At 52.5% G+C, this 15,155-nt stretch overlaps 1 protein-coding gene across 3 annotated transcripts in view; it reads left to right on the top strand.

Annotated features, from left to right (window-relative positions):
* Positions 1-15,155, top strand: part of AZIN1 (antizyme inhibitor 1) — a 281,655-nt gene that overhangs the window by 115,973 nt on the left and 150,527 nt on the right. The gene's annotated exons all lie outside the window — the stretch shown is intronic.

Below are 15,155 nucleotides of genomic sequence, written 5' to 3'. Positions count from 1 at the left end.
CCACACCAGAAATTTCAGCTGGAATCCAGACCAAAATATCAGCCTGCCTGTCTGACATTGCTGCCTGGATGACTCGCTGCCATCTGAAACTAAACATGACCAAGACTAAGCTTCTTACCTTTCCCCGTAAACCAACCTCTCTTTTTCCCCCATTCTCTATCTCTGTGAATAACACTCATCCTCCCTGTCTCATCAGCTCATAACCTTGGGGTCGTCTTCGATTCATCTCTCTCTCTGTTCACATATTCAACAGACTGCTAAAACCTGTCGTCTTTCTCTGTAATAGCACCAAAATTTGTCCTTTCTGAGCACACTAGCAGAACCCTTATCCACACTCTTATCACCTCTCACTTTGACTATTGCAACTTGCTTCTCACAGGTCTCCCACTTAGCTATCTCTCTCCAATCTGCTCAAAATTCTGCTGCATGACTTGTATTCTGCTAGTGTCACCATGCTCATATTAGCCCTCTCCTTAAGTCACTTCATTGGCTCCCTATCCTTTTCCGCATACAGTTCAAACTCCTCTTATTTGACTCATTCACTCTGCAGCTCCTCAGTACCTCTCCACTCTTCTCTCCCTACACTACTCCCCAAAAACTCCGGGCACTGGGTAAATCTCTATCTGCACCCTTCTCCTCCACTGCTAACTCCAGATTCCTTTCCTTTTGTCTTGCTGCACCATATGCCTGGAATAGACTTCCTGAGCTGGTATGTCAAGCTCCATCTCTGGCTGTCTTCAAATCTAGGCTAAAAGTCCACCTTTTTGATGCTGCTTTTAACTCCTTACCCTCACTTGTTCATTACCCATGTTTTATCATTCTCTTCATGTTCAAGTGTACAGCACTGCATATGTTAGTAGCACTATAGAAACAAGTAGTAGTAGTATGTTGCTTATCCCAAGTCCATCTCAATGGCTTATGAACTTGTCCAAGCCTTTATTAAACCCTACTATGCTAACCATTTTTTACCGCATTCTCTGGCAGAGCTTTACATGTTGAGTGAAGGAATATTTTTTGTCTGAGGATAAGCCAGCTTTCATATTCACACATCTGGGTGATGCTGTCTGATGGAGCCAGGTGCAGACACTGACTAGCTAGTAAGGTAGAAAGTTCTAGCAGTGTTCCACACATATGCACTGCTGCCTTCCCACCCGATGTGCAAATACAGGTCTTCCAGTCCTAGTTTATCCACAGAGCTGAGAGGACGTGTTTCATTGTCTTTCTCTCATGCTGTGCTGCTTGTTTCTTGTGAGTGACTCCCTGTGCGGATGTTTTAATTTTTTATCTTTTTCTTTTCTTTTTTTAAGATCTTTTTTGGCATTTTAAAAGTTTCCTTTATTTTCATGTGTGCCTGTGCGTTTAGATCACAGCCTGTCTTCATTTTGAACACTGCCCTTTTTTATCAGCTCACAATTGAGGAATTAAATTTAGCTGTGATTCTTTTTTTTTAATGCCCCAGAAGACCCTCCCCCAATGGCTTCAAAAGGTGCACCAGGTGTAGGTGCGTAACTTCTGTCAAGAACCTGCACAGTTGGTGCATCGGGTGCCTTGGGGCCAGATCATAATCCCTGCGTGATATGTTTACAAATGCAGGTGTGAACTCAGTGGGTGTGATTTGACTCCAATGGATCATCTTTTTGGATCTTTGAAGGCCGGACCATCAACATTAGCACGGGTGACATTGATCTCCATGCTTACTCTGACTTCATTGTTCACTGTGAGTGCACTGGCATCGAGTGGGCTGCCACCTGTCTCGACACCAGGCGCTGTTAGCGGGTCCCTGAGACCTGTCAGCATCAGACCTGAGGCAGACACCCCATGCGGATTCAGCTTGTTGGCACCGAGGGATCGAGGCTGTACGCATCGGGGGAAGCCCAAGAAGCATAAGCATCGATCTTTCTTGACACTCTGTGCCAGGAGCACAGGGACATCTGTATCTCTGAGAAACGCCGGCACTCTTCCCCCTCCTTAGAGGTGCTGGTGCACAAGTCACCAAGCAGACAGGTCCCCGCCACTGGTTGGCACTGACATCTCAGACTGCCTGTGTCCTGGCTCTCATGTCTTTGCCGAATCCCACTTTCATTGACTGGTTCAGCAGTATGCTCCAGGAGGAGCTAGTGCAGTTGCTGCAAGGGGTTCCCGCTTTGGCATAGAGTGTGCTTGCGCCACTGCCAAAACAGCCCCTCTCTGAGCATCCATCAGTGCTGGTGCCCAGACCTTCAACATCGGTACCTCACAGTGTATTGACATTTGTCCTGACAGGCAGTACTGCCATTGACATTGGGGGAGGAAGTTTCCCTGTAGTCTGAGAGTAGGACCACTCCTCGAAGCTCCTTAGAGCGTGGACATGATTCCACCCGAGCAAGGTCAGCAAAGAGACATTCACCAGCTCCTGAGTATGATGAAGTCCAATTAGGACTGTTCATGGGCGTCAGATGAGGATCTACATTACTTCTCGGAGGAGTCATGGAATTCCATCTGATCCCTCTCCTCCTCAAGAGAGAGAGGATTCTCTGCCAGAGGTGCTCTTTCACCAGTTTTGTGAGGGAGATGGTGGTGGCTGTCCCATTTAACTTGGAGACAGCGGAAGAACCTAGAGCAGAGATGTCTGTGCTGGGCTCAAAGTTTTCTAAGGAAGGGGTCTTAGTACCATTGCACCCTAGAACTGGGAGTCCCCGCACAATGTAGGTTGCAACTAAGCAGGTAGATACGCTGTATTGTATCCAGAAAGCTCTTGGATTCAAGAAAGCGCTGTTGCCCTACAACTCCATGGTGGTCGAATCTGCTCTTGTTCTCATGCCTCTGTGCACTCAGGGCAGGAGGCTAGAACTGTGGATTTGTTTGAGAGGAAGACTTTTCAGGCCTCGATGCTCGTTGCCTGCATCTAGTCCTACCAGCTCTACACAAGCCTTTGCTTTGGAGTCTCTGAACAGTACACTGACTGGTGGACTCTCTCCTTTCGGAGCAAGCCACAGAGCTTTGCCAGCTGGCGAACAAGCAGATGAAGTGTGGGCATTATATAGCCAGGTGTGCTTATGATACTTTGATGTTGCGTGCAGACTTTCTGCAGTGGGTATGGGGATTCACAGACTCTCATTGCTGCGTATCTCTGTCTTTGAACCACTGGTTCAAGAGAGGTGGTTGTGCCATGCCTAGGGGACAACTTATTTGTAGAGAAAGTGGAAAAGGTCGCTGACATGAAAAAGCATACATATACTATCCATGCTCGGCATACTCCATCTGCATCATCTTTAGCATGAAGATTTTTAACTGAATCTAGGCGGCATACCTACTACTGTCAAGCGCATAGGTACCAGCCTCCCAGGCCTCACCAGTCTTGACCTCAAAAATCCAGCTAGCTCCCCAGCCAAAGCAGGGTACGGGCTTTTGACTGGCTCCAGCAGAACATAGCTGCTCATAAGGTATCTGTCCCGGACAATCTTCCTGTCGGAGGGTCATTTTTTTTTTTTAACCAACACAGATGGCCCCTTTAACCTTTGACCAGTGAGTTCTTCCAGTAGTCTATATTGGCTATGCACTGAATTGGCATCATTCAGCAGCTCTCAGCACAAACAAGTGCTTGCAGAGGAACTCTGTGCCCCTCTAGAAACCTGAGCGGTCAAACCTGTACCACCAGGGGAAGAAGGGAAGGGATTCTATTTCAGGTACTTCCTTCTGGTAAAAAAAAAAAAAAAGGTACCAGCCCATCCTAGACTGAAGGATCTGAACAAATTCCTAGTCAGAGTAAAGGTCAGGATGCTTTCTTCTAATTCAGGAAAATGACTGACTATGCTTTCTGGACTTGAAAGATGTCGATACTTCCAAGTCTCAAGAAGCGTCTCAGATTTTGGTTGGGGAAATGCAACTACCAGTAACGCATTCCTGCCTTTTGGCCTAGTGTCTGCACCCAAAGTTTTCACCAAATGTCTGGTGGTAGTTGCAGCATATCTCCATAGACTTTGTGCATACTTTTCTCTGAGGACAAGCAGTCTAATATTCTCACAAGTGGGTAGATGCCATCCCATGTCACCCTGTTCGGCAATATGCCATAGGAAAAAAGAGCTTTTTGGAGCGCAAGCAGTGCTCTAATCTGCATGCGCAAGTGCCTTCCCGTCTGCAGCGCAGCCGCACCGGTACATTCATTTTCTCCACGTGAGAAGCAGTGGATTTTTTTTGCTTGGTCTTCGCACATCCGGTAGAGAGCTGTTTTTCAGTGCCTTTTGGCAGTGTTTTTGCTACCTGCTCTTATTTTCTTTTGTCCTGTTTGAAAAATAAAAATCTTTTAGTGTCTTTAGCTTTTTGCCCGCATTTAAGTTTCTTTTCTTTTTTGATGTGGGCTGTTCTTACCTCTGCTCGGTCGGGTCTCTTTGTGCCGCCTTCCCCTTTTTAGGCACCATCGCAACTTTTAATTTAGCCAAAGCCATTTTTCCTTCTATGTCCACGAAGGCTCCCAGTGGCTTTGAGCGTTGTACCCGGTTCAATCGGACTATCTCAAAAGCCACTTTTATTCTTGGTGTCTCTAGTGCCTTGGGTCCGACCATAGCCTGCCCACTGTGTCCTTAGTCTTTGTATGAAGAAAAGGACCCAGGTTTCCTGTTAGGCTCAACGCGAGAAGATTTTTGAAGCCAAGTCCGGTTCTTCGGCTTCGAGGTCGGCGGCGTCTGCGTTGACATTGAGTGCTGCACCGGGAGTCATGTTAGGGATGGCTGCGCTTCGAGACACTGGGAGCAGCAAGGCGTCAAGTGGGTCTCCATCTGTCTCTAGGCCTCCTGCTATGCAGGCCCCCTCCATTATTGGACCTGACCCCAAGGCGATGTGAGGATTCGACGTTCTCATCTGCACTGAGGAGCATGGGTGATTTGCGTCAGGTGAAGGCCAAAAAGCATTGTCACCGATCTCCATTGATGCTCTGTGCTGGGAGCTCCAGGGCACCGAGGGATTCAGCACCCAAGAAGCATCAATCAGCACCAGGGGATCACTCCCCCTCCATACAGGAGGTGCTGATGCTTGTGACTCCAGGCAACTGATACTCTGTTCCCGCATCAGCCCTGGTGACTCTGCAGCCTGTTCCCCAACCAGCCCTACAGTCTTTCCCAATGGTGGCCCTCGATGAGCGCACCCAGGCCTTGCTCCCTGATATTCTAGCTGGCCTTATGCAGTGAGGTAGATTGGTATCGGGGGTGCTTGCGCTTACCATACCTCCTGCTGTGGCTCCGCTTGGCCCTCAGCCCATGGTGTGGCCTCCGACGCTGGTGCCACTTGCCTCCCCTGTGTCGACTGCCACCCAGGCCGGCACCCCCTCAACGTTGGTGGAGGAAGCTTCGCCGGGGTCGAGACAGGAGCTGGTTTCTAGAGAACATGGGTCCTCGATATTGAGGCGGGCTTGGTCTAGGACCTCTCATAGGGAGGTACTTTCTGACACCGTAGAGGAGCGCTCATGGGAATCAGAAGAGGATACCAGGTACTTTTCTTCTGATGAGTCCTATGGGATTTCTTTTGATCCCTCCCCACCACCTGAGCGGAGACTGTCTCCACCTGAGAGCCTCTCTTTCGAATGGAAAATGGCTGAGGCCATTCCCGTAAACATGGAGGATGAGCCCGGGGCCAAGATACTCGAGCTCCTGGACTACACCTCCCCTCCTAAGGAGGCAGTGATGGCTCCTTTCCATGAGGTACTCAAGGGAAGTCCTCATCAGGAACTGGGTGTCCCCTCTGTCCCTGTGGTCCCCAAGAAAATTGATACCCAGTATTGGATCCACAGGGAATGTTGTTTGATGAGGTCCCAGTTACCCTATGACTCCATGGTGGTGGGTGCGGCTCTCAAAAAAGACAGGAGTTCTAGGGACTATGCCTCGGCTTCCCCAGGCAGAGAAGCTAGAACCCTGAACTCTTTTGGAAGAAAGATATATCAGGTCTCTATGCTGATAGCCCGTATCCAGTCATACCAGCTGTTCAGGAGTGTATACTTGTGGAACTCGGTGCGGCAGCTATCAGACTTGGTCGAGGCGCTCGCTCTGGAGCAGGCCTAGCCCTTTCGCCAGTTGATCAAGCAACAGAAGGATTGTCGCAGGTTCTTGGCCAGGGCACTTAGACACTTTTGCCGTGGCATCCAGGATCTCTGCCCAAGGTATAGCAATGCGTCCCATTCTAGATCAAAGGGCCTTGAACAGTTTTCTAGTCCGAGAAAAGTTCAGAATGATTTCCCTGGCTACCCTTCTTCCCATGATTCAGAAAAATGATTGGCTATGCTCTCTGGACTTCAAGGATGCATATACACACATCCCAGTACTTCCAACCCATCAGAAGTATCTTTGATTTCAGCTGGGAATGCATCACTTTCAGTACCGTGTGTTGCCTTTTGGCCTAGCGTCAGCTCCCAGGGTGTTTAACAAGTGTTGAGCAGTATTCGCAGCATTGCTACGTAGACTTGGAGTTCATGTGTTCCCTTATCTCGATGATTGGTTGGTGAAGAGCATCTTGGAGGACAGTGCTCGGGAGTCCATGCGGATGACTAAGGGTTTGTAATCAACTACCCCAAGTCCCATCTCCATCCGGTCCAACAAATGGAGTTCATAGGAACCCTGCTCGATATGAAGAATGTGCGAGCATACCTCCCGGAGGCACGTGCAAACACTCTTCTTTCTCTAGCCTCTAGGGTTTGAACATCTCAGCAGGTCACAACTTGGCAGATGTTGAGATTGTTGGTCCACATGGCTTCCACAGTGTACTTTACACCCACGACACGCCTACACATGAGATCGGTTCAGTGGACCCTGGCTTCTCAGTGGTATCAAGCCTTAGGAAGTCTAGAGGATGTTATCTGAGTGTCCCCCGAACTTGTTCGCTCTCTTCAGTGGTTGACAATTCGGTCCAATTTGACCTTTGGACTTCCTCTCCAAATTCCTCAGGCATGAAAACTGCTGATGACTGATGCATCTTTCGTGGGATGGGGAGCTCATGTAGATGGGCTTCACACTCAGCCTGGCCCCTCTAGGAAATATATCTTCTGGAGCTCCAAGGGATCTGGAGTGCTCAAAAGGCTTTCTGAGATTGGCTGTCCCATCAAATTATTCTAATTCAAGCAGACAGTCGGGCTGCAATGCATTACACCAACAAGCAGGGGGGCACCGGATCTCGCCCTCTGTGTCAGGAAGCCATCCAGGTGTGGCATTGGTCTTGCCAACACGGCATGTTTCTCCAAGCCATTTATCTGGCAGGAGTAAAGAACGACCTGGCCGACAGGCTGAGTAGAATAATTCAACCTCACGAGTGGGCTCTAAATATGAGCGTAGCCCGCAAGATCTTCTGAGCATAGGGCACCCCCTCGGTGGATCTTCTTTCCACTCAATCACAAGGTCCCTCAGTTCTGTTCCAGACTTCAGGCCCACAACAGACTAGCGTCAGATGCCTTCCTCCTTCATTGAGGGACAGGCCTTCTGTATGCGTGTCCTCTGAAACCTCTAGTGGGAAAGACTTTGTTGAAACTCAAGCAATACCATGGAACCGTGATTCTGATTGCGCCCTATTGGCCGTGACAGATTTGGTTCCCTCTTCTGGAGTTGTCCATGGACATTGGAGTGTTTTCCGACCCCCATCACTCAGAACGAGGGTTTGTTTCTACATCCCAACCTCCAGTCTCTGGCTCTCACGGCCTGGATATTGAGAGCCTAGAATTTGCTTCCTTGGGTCTTTTGGAGGGTGTCTCCCAGGTCTTCCTGGCTTCCAGGAAACATTCCACTAAGAGGTGTTGCTCTTTTAAATGGAGGAGGTTTGCTGTGTGGTGTGACAGGAAGGCCATAGATCCCGTTTCTTCTCCTACACAGACTCTGCTTGAATAACTTCTACACTTATCAGAGTCTGGTCTGAGGACCAACTCCATAAGGCTTATACCCAAGCGTGGAGGAGTAGCCTAGTGGTTAGTGCAGTGGACTTTGATCCTGGGGAACTGAGTACGATTCCCACTGCAGCTCCTTGTGGCTCTGGGCAAGTCACTTAACCCGCCATTGCCCCTGGTACAAAATAAGACCCTGAATATATGTAAACCGCTTTGAATGTAGTTGCAAAAACCTCAGAAAGGCGGTATATCAAGTCCCCTTTCCCTTTAGTGTAATTAGTTTTTATCATGTAGAAGGTAAGCCTATCTCTGGACAGCCTTTAGTTCGTTTCATTAGAGGTTTGCGTTTGTCAGAGCCCCCTGTCAAACCTCCACCAGTGTCATGGGATCTGAACATCGTTCTCACCCAGCTGAAGAAAGCTCTTTTATGTGCCACTGAATTCCTGCCATCTGAGGTACTTGACCTGGAATGTCGTTTTCTTGGTGGCTGTTGCTCGTAGGGTCAGTGAGCTTCAGGTCTTAGTAGTGGATGCACCTTATACTAAGTTTCATCACAACAAAGTAGTTCGCATGCACACTAAGTTCCTGCCAAAGGTGGTGTTAGAGTTCCATTTGAATCAGTCGATTGTCTTGCCAGTATTCTTTCCCCGATCTCATGCCCATCCTGGCGAAAGCAGCTTGCACACCTTGACAGCGTTGGCCTTTTACATGGAGTGGACAAAGCCCTTCAGACAGTCCGCCCAGCATTTTGTTTCTTTTGATCCCAACAGGATGGGGGTCGTTATCGGGACGTGCACCATTTCCAGTTGGCTAGCAGATTGTATTTCCTTCGCTTATACCCAAGCTGGGCTGATCTTGCATGTCACGGTTCATAATGTCAGAGCCATGGCCGCATTGGTAGCCCATTTGAAGTCAGCTTCCATTAAAGAGATTTGCAAGGCTGCGACGTGGTCTTCAGTCCACACATTCACATTTCACTACTGCCTTGAGCAGGATACTCAATTCGACCATTGGTTTGGGCAGTCAGTGCTGCAAAATCTGTTTGGAGTATAGAATCCATCTCCACTCTCCTAGGCCAGGCTGTACTCTCATCTAGTTTGTATATAATTCTCAGGTTAATCTGCGTTAAGTCCTCGCCGTTGCGAGTCCCAGTTGACCAATGTTTTGGGTGAGCCTGGATGTTAGGGATTCCCCACTTGTGAGAATATTAACTTGCTTGTCCTCAGAAAGTGAAGATACTTACCTGTAGTAGTTATTCTCCGAGGACAAGCAGGCTGCTTGTTCTCACGACTGGGTGACGTCCGCGGCAGCCCCCACCAACCGGAAAGAAGCTTCGCGGGACGGTCGGCACGCAGGGCACGCCCACCGTGCATGCGTGGCCGTCTTCCCGCCCGTGCGCGACCGCTCCCGCCAGTTCCTTTTTTTCCGCGTCTGGAGAGAGTCGTGCCTCGCCGCTCTCTCGGATTCAGCCGCCGGATTTCGATCGCGTTTACGCCGATCGTGCTTTTTTCTTTGTATTAGTTCGGTCTAGTTACCGTCCGGTTTCTTTTTTTCAAAAAAAAAAAAAAAAACCCTGCGCGTGTGGAGCACGCGCTCCCCTTTTTCCCTCGCTTCCAGCGGGGACGCCGCGTTGCGGCCTAGTGGCCGCACGGTCGTTTTTCCTTTTCGTGGTGTGTTTTCAGCCACCATTGACGACTTTGACTTCGCCGACGCGATTTTTCCGTCGATGTCCTCGAAGGTCCCGAGTGGATTTAAAAAGTGTGGTCGCTGCGGCCGGCCGATCTCGCAGACCGACACCCACGCTTGGTGCCTCCAGTGCCTCGGGCCGGAGCACAATATCAAGTCGTGTTCTCTGTGTCTCGGTCTCCGGAAACGGACTCAGGTTGCGAGGCAAGTTCTGCGGGACCGTCTTTTTGGAACTTGCGCCAGCCCCTCGACGTCGACCTCGAAGGCATCGGTATCGGCGCCCGGCCCTTCGGTACCGGTATCGATGCCCGAGACATCGGCACCGATGGCAGCGACCCCAGGAGAACAGGTCCCGTCGGCCCGCCGGTCCTCCGGTGAGAGTGGGGGTGAGAGGCCGCGTGGGCAGTCGGCCCCGGTCACTCCCTCAGCTCGTGGGCCACGGGACCGAACCCTGTCTGACCCGGTACCTCGAGACCGAGGGGGATCGACCTCCTCCTCCTCCATGCCCTCCGGCGCCGGTGACGGGCATCGCAAGAAAGATAAGAAGCGTTGTCACCGGTCGCCCTCGGGGCATCCGGATCTCGGAGAGGAGGCGACGCCGAAGCGTCATCGTCGAGAGGAGAGGTCTCCGTCGGTCGTGGAGGTACCGACGCATCGGGGTTCCGGCACCTCGGTGCCGTCTCCTGGCCCCCAGCAGCTTCTGGCACCGACACCCTTACCGGCCCCACCGCCTTTCCCGGCAGCGGGCCTGGACGAGTGCCTCAGAGCCATCCTTCCGGGGATCCTGGAAGGGCTGATGCGCCAGGCTGTGCCGATGACTGTGGCGCCGGCGAGCTCTAGCCCGGCGCCGGGGCTGTCGACACCGCCGCCGCTTGCGGTGCCGGTCTCGACCGCCACGCAGGTGGAGTCCCCGTCGACGTCGATGGAGGGAGCTCCGTCCCCGCCGGCGCGGGAGTCCACCGCTCGACGACACCGAGGCCTCGGTGCCTCGACGTCGAGCCGGGCCCGGTTCAGGACTCAGCTACATGAGCTTATGTCCGACACCGAGGATGAGGACTCGTGGGGGGAAGAGGAGGACCCTAGATATTTCTCCTCAGAGGAGTCTACGGGCCTTCCCTCGGACCCCACGCCTTCACCGGAGAGGAAACTCTCGCCTCCCGAGAGTCTCTCCTTTGCCTCCTTTGTGCGGGATATGTCTATCAGCATTCCCTTCCCCGTGGTCTCTGTGGAAGAGCCGAGGGCCGAGATGCTCGAGGTCCTCGACTATCCCTCACCACCTAGAGAGTCCTCCACGGTGCCGCTGCACAATGTCCTTAAGGAGACGCTGCTTCGGAACTGGGTGCGACCATTAACTAACCCCACCATTCCCAAGAAAGCAGAGTCCCAGTACAGGATCCACTCCGACCCAGAGCTAATGCGGCCACAATTGCCCCATGATTCAGCGGTCGTGGATTCTGCTCTCAAGAGGGCACGGAGTTCGAGGGATACCGCCTCGGCGCCCCCGGGGCGGGAGTCTCGCACTCTGGACTCGTTTGGGAGGAAGGCCTACCAATCCTCCATGCTCGTGACCCGCATCCAATCATACCTGCTCTATATGAGCATTCACATGCGGACCTATGTGCAACAACTGGCGGACCTGGTCGAGAAGCTCCCGCCGGAGCAGTCCAGGCCTTATCAGGAGGTGGTCAGGCAGCTGAAGGCGTGCAGAAAGTTCCTGTCCAGGGGTATCTATGACACCTGTGACGTGGCATCTCGTGCTGCGGCCCAAGGTATAGTGATGCGCAGGCTCTCATGGCTGCGTGCCTCTGACCTGGACAACCGCACCCAGCAGAGACTGGCCGACGTCCCTTGCCGGGGGGATAACATTTTTGGCGAGAAGGTCGAGCAGATGGTGGACCAACTGCATCAGCGGGAAACCGCTCTCGACAAGCTCTCCCACCAGGCGCCTTCAGCATCCACCTCCACAGGTGGACGTTTTTCCCGGGCCCGGCAGGCTGCACCCTATTCTTTTGCGAAGCGTAGGTACAACCAGCCGGCCCGAAGGCCTCGTCAGGCACAGGGACAGCCCCAGCGCGCTCGTTCTCGTCAACAGCGTGCGCCTAAGCAGCCCCCTGCGCCTCCACAGCAAAAGCCGGGGACGGGCTTTTGACTGGATCCACGGGAACATAGCCGCCCTACAAGTGTCCGTACCGGGCGATCTGCCGGTCGGAGGGAGGTTAAAATTTTTTCACCAAAGGTGGCCTCTCATAACCTCCGACCAGTGGGTTCTCCAAATAGTGCGGTGCGGATACGCCCTGAATTTGGCCTCCCTGCCTCCAAATTGTCCTCCGGGAGCTCAGTCTTTCAGCTCCCATCACAAGCAGGTACTTGCAGAGGAACTCTCCGCCCTTCTCAGCGCCAATGCGGTCGAGCCCGTACCACCCGGGCAGGAAGGGCAGGGATTCTATTCCAGGTACTTCCTTGTGGAAAAGAAAACAGGGGGGATGCGTCCCATCTTAGACCTGAGAGGCCTGAACAAATTCCTGGTCAAAGAAAAGTTCAGGATGCTTTCCTTGGGCACCCTTCTGCCAATGATTCAGAAAAACGATTGGCTATGTTCCCTGGATTTAAAGGACGCATATACTCACATTCTGATACTGCCAGCTCACAGACAGTATCTCAGATTCCGCCTGGGCGCACGGCACTTTCAGTATTGTGTGCTGCCCTTTGGGCTCGCCTCTGCCCCACGAGTGTTTACCAAGTGCCTCGTGGTGGTAGCGGCCTACCTACGCAAGCTGGGAGTGCACGTGTTCCCATATCTCGACGATTGGCTGGTCAAGAACACCTCGGAGGCAGGAGCCCTCCGGTCCATGCAGTGCACTATTCAGCTTCTGGAGCTGCTGGGGTTTGTGATAAATTACCCAAAGTCCCATCTCCAGCCAACCCAGTCTCTGGAATTCATAGGAGCTCTGCTGAATACCCAGACGGCTCAGGCCTACCTTCCCGAAGCGAGGGCCACCAATCTCCTGGCCCTGGCTTTGCAGACCAGAGCGTCTCAGCAGATCACAGCTCGGCAGATGTTGAGACTTCTGGGTCATATGGCCTCCACAGTTCATGTGACTCCCATGGCTCGTCTTCACATGAGATCTGCTCAATGGACCCTAGCTTCCCAGTGGTTCCAAGCCACCGGGAATCTAGAAGATGTCATCCGCCTCTCCACCAGTTGCCGCACTTCACTGCTCTGGTGGACCATCCGGTCCAATTTGACACTGGGACGTCCATTTCAAATTCCACAGCCCACGAAAGTGTTGACGACGGATGCATCTCGCCTGGGGTGGGGAGCTCATGTCGATGGGCTTCACACCCAGGGTCTGTGGTCCCTCCAGGAAAAGGATCTGCAGATCAACCTCCTGGAGCTCCGAGCGATCTGGAACGCACTGAAGGCTTTCAGAGATCGGCTGTCCTGCCAAATTATCCAAATTCGGACAGACAATCAGGTTGCAATGTATTACGTCAACAAGCAGGGGGGCACCGGATCTCGCCCCCTGTGTCAGGAGGCCGTCGGGATGTGGCGTTGGGCGTGTCGGTTCGGCATGCTCCTCCAAGCCACGTACCTGGCAGGCGTAAACAACAGTCTGGCCGACAGACTGAGCAGAGTCATGCAACCGCACGAGTGGTCGCTCCATGCCAGAGTGGTACGCAAGATCTTCCGAGAGTGGGGCACCCCCTCGGTGGACCTTTTCGCCTCTCAGACCAACCACAAGCTGCCTCTGTTCTGTTCCAGACTTCAGGCACACGGCAGGCTAGCGTCGGACGCCTTTCTCCTCCATTGGGGGACCGGCCTCCTGTATGCTTATCCTCCCCTACCTTTGGTGGGGAAGACCTTACTGAAGCTCAAGCAAGACCGCGGCACCATGATTCTGATAGCGCCCTTTTGGCCCCGTCAGATCTGGTTCCCTCTTCTTCTGGAGTTGTCCTCCGAGGAACCGTGGAGATTGGAGTGTTTTCCGACTCTCATCTCGCAGAACGACGGAGCGTTGCTGCACCCCAACCTTCAGTCCCTGGCTCTCACGGCCTGGATGTTGAGGGCGTAGACTTCACTGCGTTGGGTCTGTCTGAGGGTGTCTCCCGGGTCTTGCTTGCCTCTAGGAAGGATTCCACTAAAAAGAGTTACTTTTTCAAGTGGAGGAGGTTTGTCGTGTGGTGTGAGAGCAAGGCCCTAGAACCTCGTTCTTGCCCTGCACAGAACCTGCTTGAATACCTTCTGCACTTATCAGAGTCTGGCCTCAAGACCAACTCAGTAAGGAATCACCTTAGTGCGATTAGTGCTTACCATTATCGTGTGGAAGGTAAAGCCATCTCTTGAGAGCCTTTAGTCGTTCGATTCATGAGAGGCTTGCTTTTGTCAAAGCCCCCTATCAAGCCTCCTACAGTGTCATGGGATCTCAACGTCGTCCTCACCCAGCTGATGAAACCTCCTTTTGAGCCACTGAATACCTGCCATCTGAAGTACTTGACCTGGAAGGTCATTTTCTTGGTGGCAGTTACTTCAGCTCGTAGGGTCAGTGAGCTTCAAGCCCTAGTAGCTCATGCTCCATATACCAAATTTCATCACAACAGAGTAGTGCTCCGCACCCACCCAAAGTTCCTGCCGAAGGTGGTGTCGGAGTTCCATCTTAACCAGTCAATTGTCTTGCCAACATTCTTCCCCAGGCCGCATACCCGCCCTGCTGAACGTCAGTTGCACACATTGGACTGCAAGAGAGCATTGGCCTTCTACTTGGAGCGGACACAGCCCAACAGACAGTCCGCCCAATTGTTTATTTCTTTCGACCCTAACAGGCTAGGGGTCGCTGTCGGGAAACGCACCATCTCCAATTGGCTAGCAGATTGCATTTCCTTCACTTACGCCCAGGCTGGGCTGACTCTTGAGGGTCATGTCACGGCTCATAGTGTCAGAGCCATGGCAGCGTCGGTGGCCCACTTGAAGTCAGCCACTATTGAAGAGATCTGCAAGGCTGCGACGTGGTCATCTGTCCACACATTCACATCACATTACTGCCTCCAGCAGGATACCCGACGCGACAGTCGGTTCGGGCAGTCGGTGCTGCAGATTCTGTTTGGGGTGTAAATCCAACTCCACCCTCCAGGACCCGAATTTATTCTGGTCAGGCTGCACTCTCAGTTAGTTGTTCTTCGTAGGTCAATTTCTGTTGTACCCTCGCCGTTGCGAGGTTCAATTGACCTGGGTTATTGTTTTGAGTGAGCCTGAGAGCTAGGGATACCCCAGTCGTGAGAACAAGCAGCCTGCTTGTCCTCGGAGAAAGTGAATGATACATACCTGTAGCAGGTGTTCTCCGAGGACAGCAGGCTGATTGTTCTCACCTACCCTCCCTCCTCCCCTTTGGAGTTGTGTGTTTCATCTTTTGCTAGTCATTCAACTGGCGGGAGCGGTCGCGCACGGGCGGGAAGACGGCCGCGCATGCGCGGTGGGCGTGCCCTGCGTGCCGACCGTCCCGCGAAGCTTCTTTCCGGTTGGTGGGGGCTGCCGCGGACGTCACCCAGTCGTGAGAACAATCAGCCTGCTGTCCTCGGAGAACACCTGCTACAGGTATGTATCATTCACTTTCTCTGAGGACAGCAGGCGTCATATTCT

The sequence above is a fragment of the Microcaecilia unicolor genome, chromosome 1 (genome assembly GCF_901765095.1).
Source record: "Microcaecilia unicolor chromosome 1, aMicUni1.1, whole genome shotgun sequence".
Classification (NCBI taxonomy): Eukaryota; Metazoa; Chordata; class Amphibia; order Gymnophiona; family Siphonopidae; genus Microcaecilia; species Microcaecilia unicolor.
Note: the sequence above shows the minus strand (reverse complement) of the source record. Positions and strands in the feature narration are given on the sequence as shown.